This window comes from Phasianus colchicus, chromosome 4, assembly GCF_987193195.1.
Source record: "Phasianus colchicus chromosome 4, bPhaCol1.hap1.1, whole genome shotgun sequence".
Lineage (NCBI taxonomy): Eukaryota > Metazoa > Chordata > Aves > Galliformes > Phasianidae > Phasianus > Phasianus colchicus.
This window is the reverse complement of record NC_143439.1, coordinates 12,101,109-12,116,234: the sequence shown is the minus strand read 5'-3', so window position 1 is coordinate 12,116,234 and position 15,126 is coordinate 12,101,109. Positions and strand designations below refer to the sequence as shown.

At 38.0% G+C, this 15,126-nt stretch overlaps 1 long non-coding RNA gene across 3 annotated transcripts in view; it reads right to left on the bottom strand.

The window, feature by feature from the left end:
- The window catches only part of LOC149918056 (uncharacterized), a 46,126-nt gene that overhangs the window by 25,366 nt on the left and 5,634 nt on the right, over positions 1 to 15,126 (bottom strand). The window lies entirely within an intron of this gene.

The following is a 15,126-nucleotide window of genomic DNA, read 5'->3' as shown; positions in this document are numbered from 1 at the left end:
AGTAATGCCTCCTATTTATTTCCGTGGAAATTACAACAGATAAAGGAGCAAAATAGCACTGTTTGATGAGCAAATTCTCAGCTACAAAACACTGTTTTTCAACACAGTCACCACCATTAGCTGTGCATTTTCATCAGCCATGAACAAGGGCTCTTCATTTTGTAGTGTGACAGCTGTGCATGGCAATTTGGAACATGGCTTGTCTTTCACATTGCTGCCCTCACTGCTGAAATTCACCACCCACTCACTGTGCTAATACCTTTTGTTTGATCTTCATAAACATTCAGCAAGCATCAATGAATGTCAATGCATGCCATTTTTCCTTCATGGAGGAACTCAGTTCCACACATTTGCTTCATACATGCTCCCATGTCAGACACCATTTAGTCAGTCTGTCCCCCCGATGCCATCTATCACACGGCAATGAAATGTAATGGAATATTGGCAGGAAGTTCCAGCCTCTGCTGCCATACCACCATCATCTGCTGCCATACCACCATCATCTGCTTCTGACATCATGGGCCAACAGAATAAAATAAAAGGCATTACTTTCGGAGCAGTCCCTGTGATTAGCGTTGATCCTACATTACTGTGTGGCATATATTCTCTTCCTGATTACACTCTTATATTTAATTTAAAGGTCCATTTTTATTTTTTAAAGGATAGTTTTAATTTTGTGTTTATAGCTAGAATAGGGAAATAAATTAGGGAAAGCAATTTACTCCATTTAATTCTTCAGTTGCCCATGAATACACTACGCTCTTCAATTAATTTATTTTGTACTAATAATCATTGCAGAAAAAAATGGTAGTATATAATTCTTGGTCTATAAATGCATTTTTAAGCACTCATTGCAGACAACTCATATTCAACAGTCCAAAATTAGGTATAGATAACATGCTATCATTTCTATAGCTATTTTGCATAACCAATCAAGCAATTATGCAAGCATTTTTATAGACAAATGAATTTAACAGACTACTAATGCAAGGTAAACACAGGAATACTTAAGAATGTTTTTAGAAAATATTCCTCTAGGGGTTTATATATTGACCTATTATTCTCTTCCTTGAGAAAACAGTGCACCATTTCATGTTGCGCTTTCAACTTTTTCTTCTTTCACTACATCACATTGAAGAGAGGACCAAGTGATAACCAAGATATAGCTGTATGTCTCTTGAGATTTTTCAGAGAGCACACTGAGGCATTTTTTAAGAGATTTTTCAGAGCTGAGCCAAAACTGAGCTCAACTGAGCCAAAAAAAGTATTTTATGTATACTCTCACCCTTAGTAAGTGTCCAAGGACCCAATGATGTCCTTCAAAAAAAAGAATGTAAATGGTTCCATGAACTGAACAGTTCAGAGCCACCCTGAGGTAATATAGAGGTGCAAGAGTTGATATTCACTCTGTTGGATTTTCCCTTCTATTCTTAAAGTGACAGTTTTCAACAAACTTGCACTGTTATAGAAGATACATCTAACAAGGGCCAAATTCCTAGAAACACATAAGCTATATAGAAGTATAATTGAAAATTATGTGCAAAGGTAATTTTTAGACTAAATTACAGAGAAAATAACCCAATATTGTTTTTTTTGTTTTTTTTTCCATTATTGAGACCCACATTGCAAAGATCTACACCTTATTTCCCTAAGATCTCACCATATACTCTGCAGAGATAAGCAAGCACTAAAATGGACTACACACATCACCCTAATTATTACAGTGGCCATCAGACATAAGCATGTAAATTTATAGATAATAAATCCTATCCTTTGGTATTAAGAGAAGTTTTTACTGTGACAGAGCTGTAAAAGGGGCTCTTCAGCAATACTTTTTAATGCTCTAATACTCGTTACTAAGTAGATATATCTATCTTAGACAGTAGATACTACCTACTAGTAAATGCATATATCTTACATCTTAATTTTTTTTTTCCTGCAAATAGAAAGCTACACACCAGAGAAAAGTAGATTATTTTCACACACTCAGAGGAGCTAAACAGGAAGAAGGCTTCAGATTTTTCCTAGAGCAATTGACTAACTAAAATTTAAAGGGACTCCATTTAACTTCTTCACTATTAAGCAACGCAGACTTCCCCATTTATGGAAAAAGAGCTCATCTTCTACTGTAAAAAATATGAAAGAAGATGGTTTGGCACAGATCTAATTTTGCTTGCATGCATTTCTTAACTCTGTTTCATCAAGCTGCTATTCTTTGTATAAATACTCTAGCTGCTACATAAGCAAATCTTACACAAATAAAGACTGTCATTAAACTGTTCATTTAAACAGTTGATTCAAGTGAAATATCAGGGTTCTACAGTCTGCCAGATAAGCACTTGGGAAGTGTTGCTCTGTTATTTGACATGTTTCCTTTTTTTTTTTTTTTAACTCCTAAAGAATTCCATGACTTGCACAATAAGCAGCTTTACATTTTAAACTGGATGAGCATAGACACCGAGGCAAAAAAAAAAGAAATCTGTAATTGTAAGAATAAACAACTCTGTTGATACTTCATTGTTGACAGGCTTTCATGAATAGATCCAAAACATTTTCTTGTGTTGGGGTACAAATGGATTTAAAATCTCACAGCAGTCAAAGAATGAATGCAAGCTCAAAAAGCATGGTGTACCTCTGTGAAAGAAAAACCTGTGACCAGAGGATATTCTCTTTCAAAGTACTACTGCAAAGCGAATGAAAGCAGCTCTCATTTTTACCCATATGAATTCCCATCTAAGTCAATCCACAAGTTCTTTTGTTGCCTAATGAAATGAAAGGACATTTAACACTCACCAGCTGACAGTTCAGATCTTTTTCCTCTCCAGTATTAAGTACCTTGGTATTTAGGCACATTTGTCACAAAAGATGTAGACACTTCTGGAATTTAGAATGCCTGTGATTTAATGCATTCTCATCTAAAATGCACACAATGAACAGGAAGTAGCATTCTTAGAGTCAAGCATATCAGCCTAGAGCAGGGTTAACACATCACTCTGAAGGTCGATTGGACACCAGCAGGCGCTTCATCTTCAGCAATAAAAACATGGCAAATACATGGCATCCTGGAGGCCATAGAGACTAAGACCAAAATGAAGTTTAAACAAAAGAACTGCTAAAAATGCTCAAAATTACAATTCAAAAGATGAAACAATTGAAAAAGAGAAGCAATATGACTTCACAATCTTCTTCAGACTTATTACTTTTTATGAATAAGGTCTAATGGCATTGTATAAGTTCAAACACTTCAACACAGTGAAAATGTCATTTTTACCATAGCGACTACACAAGGCCAAACAAAAGTCACTTTACCTATCCTTGAATGCCCTACTCAGCTGTGTAAATTGCTCTCAGGTTAAGGGGAATACTGGTAGATGCTTGGATAATATATGAAATCTCGCAAATTTAAGGGAAAATGAATTAAACAAGACATTTCCCTTTACCAGGGAAAAACAATCTACTCTGAAATTGAAAAAAATACATCATTTTAGAAATAAATGAGAAGTCTCTCACACTAACTGAATAAAAACAAGGATTTAATATTAAGGATTAATATGTACCCCTTTTCTTTGTGTGTGACTTACAGACAGTACAATTCAAAGCACAACTTCATTACAGTTACGTGGGAAAATAAATCTTGTTTATGTGAATTTGTTTGAACCCCATTCTGAGTCATATATTGAGATACGTGAGTGCTTCCATGAAAGATTACCTTGAAATAAGTATTCATCTTTCTGAACTATAAATTCTGCAAATTATTTTTAGATGTGCTAAAATGTAGCCCATTCAGCAAAGAATAAGCTGTTCAGATAATGAAAATGAGGAGTGTGGGGAAAAAAAAAAAAAAAAAGTCTTATAGATTTATAAATAATGTAATCACAGTGAATGTGTCTTGTGCTTTCTTTTTTTCATACTTCTGACTCTCTTTGCAAGATTATATCCTTGAAACAATGCTTGTGAGGTAGAGGAAAAAAGAGGGCAACTTCTATTGCAGTTACTAAGACAGTGCTTTTACGGAGAAGACGACAGTAAGAACTTTTAACTAGGTAAGGACATCCTTGTCTATGAGGAAGAGAAAGGTGCATCAATCAGAACCTAATATTCAGCTTCTAAAATGATACATAGAAAAAAAAAAGGAAGAAGCTGCAATATCACTGGAGTTATATATGAATACTCCACATTGCAATTTACTTCAGGGGAAGTATCATTTGCAGGCACTGAATGAGGCATCTTCCCTAGTCAACTATGGCAAGCAATCCCAGGGTTAATCATCTGTGCTGATTTTGGCTGTGATGTAGTTCATTTTCTTCACAGTAGCTCACGTGTTGCTGTGTTTCGGATTTGTGACCAAAAAAATATTGAAAAAAACACTAATGTTCTAGCTATTGCTGAATGTTGCAAGGCGTTTTCTCACACTGCCTTAGGCTGTGGTACATAAGTTGGAAGGGGACACAGCAAAGACACATGACCCCAAGAAACCAAATGGGTATCCCATACTATATGATGTTGGCAAGAGTAAAAGATGGGGTAAAGAAGGAAGAATATGGGAAGGGGACATTCATGGTTACAGTATTTGCATTCTCAAGTAACCATAACACAAAGAAGCAGCCCTGCTTTCCTGGAAATTCTCCTCGCTTGGCAATGAAAAGTGGTGAACGAACTCCTTATTTTGCTTTACTTGCACTCACAGTTTTTGTCTCACCTGCTAAATTGTCTTTACCTCAACCCATGACTTTTCTCACTTTCACCTTTCCCGTTCTCTCCCTCATCCCGATGGGAGGGTGTGAGTGAGCTGTTGTGTGGGGCTTGGCTACCCTACAGGACTAACCTACATCATCACCTAAGACTGAAGTTAATAACATGCCAAAGAATGGTTTTAACTTGTTTGTACCATAATATTATCCATGCCAGAGCACGATGAACAGCAAGACACATATGAGGAGAAAGGAATGTAAAACACCAAAGGTACACTGACTGCAATGGTCAAGGAGGAGGGAACAACAACAAAGTCACAGTGATGGTAGTCTGACACATGAACCCAGAGCAGCTTGTAATGGGCCAGGCCCAACAGACAAAAAAAAAAAAAAAAAATCCTATCAAATTTAAAAATGCTAAAGATAAGAAACAAGCAGAAGAAGCAAGGATTACATAGATACAGGATAGTTTTGTTATGCTAGTCATGGAAACCAAGCATACAGATCAGTGCTACTGAAAAAGAAAATAGAGCCTCTGCTCAAGAGTATGAATGCAACAATATCAATGCTAATGACTGTTCTCCAATTTCAAAATGTTTCTGTACCACAGCTGTCACATATCACATTGTATTTAAGAGGTTCTACCAAAAATGAGTTACAGCTGTGCTTTGCTGCTCCCAGGCACAGCTCTTGCTGAGTAAAGGCACTACTTGCAGTCATGAGGCATCCAAAAAGAAGTAAAGAGCTCCTTTTAAGACACAGGTTTTATTTATCAGAAAATGATGTAAGAGGACAGTGAAATAATTATGATATTTGAGAGGTGGGGGAGGGGAGGGAAGGGTTGTTTCCTTTGTCAAGATTTTTACAAAATCTTGAAGCATATTTGGCCAAGTTTACTGAGATGAGCCTGTGTTTTCCATGTTCTTTCCTCAAAGTACATGGAGATCCTGACAGTAAATCTCTGTGCTAATGTTGCATTTTACTACTACTGCAGCCTTTACTTATCCATGTTTATCTCATTGGAGATTTTTTTGTTAGTAGGACCAAGGCCAGGTCTTTCTTACTGATGTACATCCAGAGAAATCATCACCAAAACCCAAATGCCAAGTTTCTATTTGTGCATGTGAATCACATATTTAATACATAATTGTTTACTTAACCAAGGAATTTAAGACCATACAAAGGGAGAGCCAATTAAAAACTTCTCATAAGGAAAAAGGAAACTGATAACACATGTAAAATAAACTATATAGTACCACTGTTATTAATTTGCCGAGTCAAGCAAGAGTTAAGATTTAAATGCTCATTGAAATACATATACAAGGTATTTTTCTGTCCCCTGTGTACTGTAAAGGACTTAAAAATAGTATGACATTTGGGATCACAGCTCTGCTCTTACAGCTTTTAAAACATACAAGTAAAAGTATGTGCACAGCTATTTTGGTCGCTCCTTGGGGGGAAGTTATTTGAATTTTCATATAGTCTGGCAACACATCTGCAATTATTTTGTTATTTAGAACATATGTTTCATGAAACATAATACCAATTAAAGAGCTGCTCTGTATTTATATTTGATCGTATATATGTGCTTGTATTATATGCATGTATTTAAAAGGCTATGTTTATATGCTTAAGTTCCAATCAAAGGAAATAAGAGGATTTAAATGTATTGAGGCTGGTATTATTACCACTGATTTCTGTTTCTATAGTAGTTTTTACCTCAGGATTGCAACATGTTAATTAAGGCTTCTCTTTAGAGAACTATTCCTCTCCAAGAATGCTATTTTGCATATGGTTAGACTCATAAACTTAAATTTAAGTATATATTAATGTGACTTCCTGAACAGTGATGGCTTTATTACCTAGGTAAGTGGTTTTTTTCTCCTTCAAGGAACTAAATTTCATGCTGTCCCTGAGGCCTTCTCAATTCACACAGTTAGTCCCTTTAACAAATTTCACTCTATTGTAGTCCAGGGAAATGAAACAGAGATCCACATTTTCCAATCTAGTTCTTAACTGGGGGGACATTTCCTTTCCTAGGGATTTTTCTCAAAATGAAGGGCTGGATAAAAAAGGAAACTCAAACATAACCTACTCAGTTTTAGTGGATTTTTTTGTTCTTGTTGTTTGTTTTGCTGAGAGGGGAATGATGATGTTCATATCTGGCTCTAAAATTGCAGAAAACCATACTGTTATAGAAACATTAGTTCTCTGGCCACCTTCATGTCAACAAGAGTCATTATAATTTACAGTCTCACAAGGAGGGATAAAAGAATGTAAAAGATTTAAATGAAAAAAAAAGGGAAACAAAATTCTGCCCTATTTAATCACTCATAGACATGCCTTCAGAGTTTCCCTTTAAGACATGTTTATGAGCTCTTGGTTACTTAATCAAATTACGTGTCAAAAACAGACAGTTCCATTCCCAGCACTGGGAGCCCAGTAGACACAAACCTAATCTCCTCTGTAGACATGCAACCACCTTAGTACAACAATGAATTCAAGTTAATTTCCTAAACAGCAGGACGGTGGCACTTCTTTTTTTCCAGTTTCAAGTTATAGCTTGAAGAATATTGCAGTGCACTGCAGGAAAGATTCAAAAGTGAGAAAAAGGAGTGAGAAACCCAATTTGAATTAGCTCATAGGAAGGATGAAACATATCTGACCCACAGTCCCAGCCACTCTGGAGTGCCTTGGCACATTTAAAGCCACAAAATGGGAACACTTGACCAAGAACAAACTCTTAAAATATTGCATCCTTGTATACATACCATTTAATGTGTGTACACAAGTGTTTAATATTTTTCCTCTTTCTCTACAGCACTCAGCCTGGACTGGCAAATGAGCTGCACAGCAGAGGCTTCATTCCTGATTTTTGTTATTGCAGAGCCTCTCCAGCAGTGCACTGGGCTCCTCTTGCAAATCAAACAGCAGTACCAAATACAGACTTTTGTTCTGCTTTACAATGTTGCTGGCCGTCAGAGCTAGGAAAGATAGCAATACTTTATGTAGTCCAGCTGAAGTCTTAACTTGCTTCTGTTGTTTGTAGGTCAGATCCACTAAGACAGCTGTTTTAATAAGGTAATTTTTAATAAAGCTTTATATTTTCTCTCACCTCTGTGGTCTTAAAGTTGAACCCGTATTTAAAAATATCAGACAGTATCATTTAAAAACTGTTTCTTGAGTTTCAGCAAGTATAAATTCCTTTAGAATACATACAACATATTAATATTCAGTTGTTCCAGTTTTAAAGAACTCACTTGGAATAAAACATGCTATTTTCCACAACTGTAAACAACAGCATATGGCATAAGTTGGTAACCTAAAATGGTAATTACACAGCTTAAGAGAAAACAACAAGCAAGCAGCCTAATTAGTTCCACTCCCCCCCCTCTGCTCTGCAGTTTAGAGACCTCACCTATCTCAGAAACCCCATTTAAAAGGACCAGAACAAGCTGTGTCAGCCCAGCAGGTCAAGCCTCGAACTCAGAATTTTCTGAATTGTTTTTCTGAAGATTGTTTATGATTTTTATTTCATAATTTTTTTCTCTGGAAATTAGTATATTTAATAAATCAAGAAGATTTCTCAAAGAAAAATCCACACTGTTGGAAAATTTGCACTGATCTCATGAATAAGCAATGTAATAGCAACTACATGTGCAAAGAAGTGCTCTGGAATAACCATCCCTACTTGTATATCTGCTTCCCAAACACGCAAGAAAAGTGGTGAACTTTGCTATTTGCTCAGAGATTAACAGGCACTTCAAGGTAAGAATCCTAAAAGCAGGCTTAAGGGATTTCTGATGAACTCTCCCCACTGACAGCTCCTTCCTTCTGGAGCCACTGTGAGGTACGAGACAAGGTCTGAAGCACTAACTTACTGCAATGCCTTATACATGAGGAGCTGAAAAATAACTGTCATTTCAGAGCAAGATTGTTTGTCTCACAAACACAAGCTTCCCAGGCAAAGCAGACAGCAAGCAACACAGTGAAATACTTGCATAATAAGCCAACACCTAGACTGTGTCCTGACTTCAATTCCTGATTTCAGGGCTTAGCATCATGCAAAGCAGCATTACTTGTCTCATAATTTAGAGTAACATAGATACTCACAGTAACACAATATTTTGCAGAAGATCTCATTTCTAAAAGCAGAATGCAAGACGTTCACATGGTCCCTACTGGCACTTGCTCTTAGAAACTCACTCTACTCTAGATATAAAAAAGCAATGAAAACATGGATCTTCTGTGGAAAGAGAAAGCACTTTTCTCCACTCAAAAAGTAAACATGATCTTGAACACAATTGCTTTTTCTAAATGTGGTGTCCCAAGAGATCACTTGAGATTTACTCTGTTGAGGGCTTGTAGATCTGATGTGTGAAAGTGAGAGAGAAACTGGAGATCACTACTAACTCCACTTTGTCACTGACATCTGTTGATGAGAACTGGGAGAAGAACTCACTGACAGCATCCCTGTGGAAAAACATGGGGGTTCTGGTGGATGAGATGCTGGACATGAGCCAGCAGCACGCACTTGCAGCCCAGAAGGCCAACAGAGCAATGGAGGAGATTATCTTCCTCTACTCTGCCCTCCTGAGGCCCCATCTGGAGTACTGCATCCAGAGTTGGAGCCTCCAGCACAGGAAGAATGTTGAGCTGTTGGAGCAGGTCCAGGGGAGGGCCACGAGGATGATCAGAGGGTTGGAGCACTTCTCCTACAAAGACAGTGTATGGGAGATGCTCTTGTTTAGTCTAGAGAAGAAAAGGCTCCATGAAGACCTCATTACAGCCTTCCAGTATTGGAAGAGTGATTATAAATAGGAGAAAGCTGAATTTTTACAGTCTAATAGAGATAGGGGAATGGATTTAAAAGTAAAAAAGGAGTGATTTAGGTTCAACATTAGGAGGAAAATCTTTACTCAGAGGGTGATGAGGAACAGGAACAGATTGCCCAAAGAAGTCAAGGATGCCCCTTTCCTGGAGGTGCTCAAGGCCGGGTTGGACGGGGCACTGGGCACTGCCCTACCCATAGCAGGGGAAGGTGGATCTAAGTGATTTTAAGTTCCCCTCCAGCCCAAACCATCTATGATTTTACAGACCATTCTCCTCCCAGCTCTCCACAATACTTTAGAAGCTAACTAGGATAAGTACAGAGCAGCTCCCCAGTGCTAGCTGTAGAGATTTGTAAATTAATGAAATTGCTCTTATGAATCTTTGTTTTGCTGATTTCTTTAAAGTCCCTGGTGTCCTGATTCAGTTCACTGAAGAATATTACAAACTTTTACGCACTCAGTTGAGTTGCATGACAGCACAAGTTATGGTGCAAATAGTATAGCTGTCCATAGAAAGTCTAAGGCTACTCTGTTTCAAGTGTCACATCAACAAAATGTTACTTTGTGATAAAGCTAATATTAGTAAAGTAAAAAATAGCATTATTAATACACTAGATGTAATTAAATTACCAGTTTATTATTTGAGATAATATGTTACTTTTTACTTTTTGTCATCAAGAACAAGGAATATTTTGCAGTATATAGCTGCACAACAGCAAAATACTTCTTAAATAATTATTTGGCTTGACATCAAAAGCAGGAAGTTTGAACTGTTTCCCACCAAAAACGTCCTGGAAATCCTCTTTGGGAATTGCAGCCCCCACAGAAATACTATACACCATCTCAGAACATTTATTTAAGACACCAGGAAGAATGTGAGGCTGACAGAATATGAGATCATATCAGTTTCCCCAGCTTGCCCTTTTGCATGGTATTTGCCATCTTGCAAAGACACGTATTTCACCACTAAAATCATTATTTATGAGTGATTCATTTTATCTATTTGCACACTGTGATCAGTGTCATTTTGCAAAGTACGTATTGATGCCTTTAGATTTGTGTTCACAGAGATGTCTTGAGATGTTGTCAACGGGCAGATGTCCTCCCTTTCTAGGAGCTTGTACCAAACACCGCAATCAAAAATCAGATCTGAAGACAGTGTTGCAAATATACACATTTGTTGGGTTTCCCCCCCCCCTAAATTGGATTAATTCTATTGAAACAAAGGCATTTTCCAAGCCAATCCAGAAAACAACAAGAGCCCTCAGCAACAGCACAGCTCCCCTGAGATTTCCAGCAGACCACAAAAGGAAATGTGTTAAGGGCTAAATTAAATCCATCCTTTACGAGCAGAAGAGGACAAAAAGAATACAAGAATAGTTCCTTCTTATTATGCTCTGAGCATCACGAGCTGTAACCAGATGAAGGGAAGCAGAATTGTGGCCCTATCCTGCATGGCTTTAGGAGCTAATTTAATCCTGCTGCCCCAAAGCGTGGTGCAGCCTGCGCATTGCAAAGATGTGATCTCTGAGCTGCAGATTCTTGAAGGATTGGGAAGCATTCAGAGCAAATGTTGTTACATGTTCACCTTGCTTGTATCTTTTCCTGCCCTCCGCAAATCCACTACTGGCTACAGCAGAAGGCATTATTAAGCTAAGTGGACCATTGATCTGACCCAGTATGGCCATTATGCTCAACTTCAGTCAAATTGAGGAGTTCTTCGGGAGGGATTTTTTGAAGAATGAGGCTTATCACAGCTCCCACATCAGCTAGCGTCTCCTTCTCTCCTAATGATCCGCCAGCTAATATTCTTCTCCCAAGTTATCTAAGAGAAATAGCTTTCATAGGTATTTCATCTTTCAGATCTTGCTTCTGCATTGCCCACAATTTTTCAAAGGCACAGGCTGCTTCCTTCTATTTCTTCTATTATTTTCAAAAAGGTCTGCTTCTGTTCAGCCTGCTTGTGTATTCATGCTAATTACATAGTTACTTTCTGGCATATCTGCACAGATGTGTGCGGAAGGACTTCTCTTGAAGCCCTAAGGCTTCCCTCACCGTTGAAGTCTCATCTGTTTCAGTATATAACTGGTACATCTGGGCTGGAAACCAAGCAAAGATGGTTTCAGTCAAACACAGCTCCACCTGTGAAGCTGCATCTCTATCCCCAAGCAGCAGGACTCTAAATCCCTACAGAAAGGAAAGGCAAGCTGCTGGGATGGTAAAGCCTTAAACTGCAGCAGCTAAACCCACTCTAGCTTTTAGTTGGAGCCCTCCTTTAGGAAGTCTCACTGCTGGATCGCAGAAAAGGTCACATCATTTAAAGAGATATGAAACAAAAATGTTGCTGCCGCCTAATTTTCAAGGCTGTGAGCAAAAGGCTTCTCAAGGGCCTTGAAGAAAATGTCAAGGTACAGAATTTCTTTTCATAAAAACCTTCCCTGCCCAGATGAAAGTTTACTACTCTTAGCCTGCAGTGGAAACAAAGGACAACAAGAATAATGTACATGCCATAACAACCCCAAGGCACAGCAAGAAGAAAAATAAAGCAGAAAGAAATAATTCACAGCAAGGTTAGAGAAACATAAGAGAAGAACTACAATAATGTAACATAACAGGTGTAAGAAAGCAAAATGAATGGATTAGATAGGGTTGGATCAGCATGAGACACTAGCATGGTCTGACCTTTAGAGCAAAGGTGTACAAACACTAAATTACTGCCAAAAGCAGTTTGTGATCTACTGCCAGTAGCAGCTAATTTGCTTCAGAGGAAGAGAAGGAGTGACGAGAGATTACAGCTGCTGTTTATACACAGGAGAGGACATTGCAGCACATGTCTGTGGGAAGCACAGTGCCAGCCAAACAGAGCTAGCAGGCATCTTCTTGATGTATTCTACGTCAAGGGTTCGGGGACATTTTCCTCACCCAGATAATGTCTGAGACATCTAGAAGAAGGTAATAAGTAAATAAACAAATAAAAAGACCAGAAGTTGCTGCAGATAGATAAGAAGACAAGTCTGGACTTAGAAGGGCAGTGCCTGTGTAAGGACCAAGACTGGGTGAGGTAATAGACTTTTGTATTTGTAGTGGATGTGAGCAACTTGACATGGGAGCAAGGAAAAGTTGAGCATACGCCACGCTTGCTGTGTTTGCAATGTATTCAGTATTGGGTGAGAGACTAAAGAGCCTGACATGTCTGAGAAAAGAGTTACCTATAATTCTTAGAATCCTTTCAGGTTGGACATGCAACGCACTATAAAAGTGCTTGACCTGTACAGAAAAACAGCATATGATCTGGGGTCAGCAGACTGACAAAGGCTTGCTTCAGAGATGTCCACAAGAAGACAATTTGGAAAGAGAGCCATTATCTGCATGTCATGAAGAAGACTGTACTGTATCCCAAAGTGAAGGGAGTCAAGAGGGTCCCTAAGGAGATCTCAAAATGTATTCAGGCTTGAGCTTTATTCCTTTGGTCTGATGTCATAAATTTACAATCTCTGTAAATGGATATTGCTCCCCAGTTGATCTTTATAGCTGCTCACAAGGTAAGAATGTGACAGCACTGCTCGGCATTTACATCACCACCTTCTGAGGCAGATTCTAATCATAAATATAAATGATATATTTGCATCTGAAAAGGCCCCTTTGTCAACTCAGAGAACAGTTTTAAGCATGAGGAGACAGACGAAAGAAAATCTTTCCCTGTCTGTTTAACCATTTTAATTTGTGTTTCTGTATCACAAAACAGCTGTAGTCACACATACCAGAATGTGACTGTGCTTAGTGGAATAAATTCACTTCCCACGAGCTGATAAGCAAGGCCTCCTGCAAGTCAAGTTAGTCCAGATTAAATTTAGAATTTATCAGATGCCTTTACAGTTTGCAGTTTTACCAGTAAATCTCCTTGAGTTTATGATCTTAGGAGCCTAATTGTAAACAGAATGCAATTACAAAACTATATATTATAGAGCGTGGTTAGATACTCTCCAGCTACACATCAACAAAATTTCCTTTACAAAATTGCTTCATTCTAAATTCTTTGGCTTTAAAACTGATGTTAGTTATAGAAGCAATTTAATTTTCCTGCTACATTTACATATGAGACTCTAAGCTGTGACATCCTATAAACACATCTGACAGAGATAAACTTCCAAGTTCCAGTTGTTACTTAATAAAGAAAGGGAAATATTGAGAGAGAAAAAGAACTTCATTGACGTAATCTGGTTGACTTCCTAGTTTAAAAATAATAACCTAAATGATTACCTTTGATAGATATCCATATTTGGGCCATTTTGTAGTAGAGTGGGAAAAGAAATCATAGAATCATAGAATCACCAAGGTTGGAAAAGACCTCCAAGTACAACTGTCTGTCACCAGTATTTCCCACTAACTCACATCCCACAGTACAACATCTAAACTCTTCTTGAACACCTCCAGGGATGGTGACTCCACCATCTCTCCCTGGGGAGCCCTTTCCAGCACCTGACAGCTCTCTCAGAGAAGTAGTATTTCTATACATGGAGATATATCACTTCTATATCGTATCATTTCCATATCTGGCTTCAACGCTTTGCAAATTCCTGTTTATTAAACAGAAACTCAGAGTAAGATGAAATCACAGCTAATGCAAACTCTCATCTTGATATCACAGTTTCTAGTAGTTCTGCCTAAAATCTGTAACAGAACTCAAATAGATTCTTATTAGAGTTTCAACACAGCTTCTCTGCTTTTGGTTACCAAATTTAAAGAGCAAACAAACAAAAAAAAAAACTGCATGTGATCCTACAAGGAGTTATTGATAAATGGCATTTGTTATCTAAAGCGGCTAGCAGAAGCGTATCCTCCTCACAGCAAGAAAGCACATTATACTGCTATACCATTATACAGAGCCAGAAGCCAAATGAAAATTTTCTCCCACAGCCTATGGATGATGACAATGATAATAATTTAATTACAAAACTGAAATTCGGGCTGTGTTGGTTGAAATGCTTCCTGGAGCTCACCAGCGATTCTGGGTTCATTGCTGTTTTCAAACAGAAGCCACAGAAATCATAAGAAAGTTCAGAGGCTGTTCAGCTTTGACCCCACACCAAGTGCATCTTGAAATCACAAGTTCTGATGAAGGATTTAGGTTTGGATTCCACACAAATCCCCAAACACCAAACAAAATGCAGAAAAAATCAGAAGCCTCCCACCATAAACATACTTGCAGTTTACTTGCTTATTCTGTGACTCCTTTTTAAAATGCATGATAAACCTCAGAGAATCTAATTGATAGAAAGTTCTCTTTGTGTCCTTAGCTAATGTGGCCACCCAAGATGCTTTGATACTACTGTATACTTAACAGAGAAGAAAGCCACTAAACACAAGCCAGAAGTATGGTCATCTCTGAAGATACAGCTGTTTTCTGTGAATGCCCTAAGTTAATGTTAATTTACAGACGAGCAGTGGAGAAAGGATTTGAAAGCACAGAGGAATGGGACAAAAATTATAGTAGAGTTTGCATACTTCAGGGAAGCTGTGTGTGAGCAGGAAGTGCTTTGAATGTGGGTCAGTGGCAGAGAGGGGTCAGCCACCGACATAAATTCACACATGGAAAACACTAT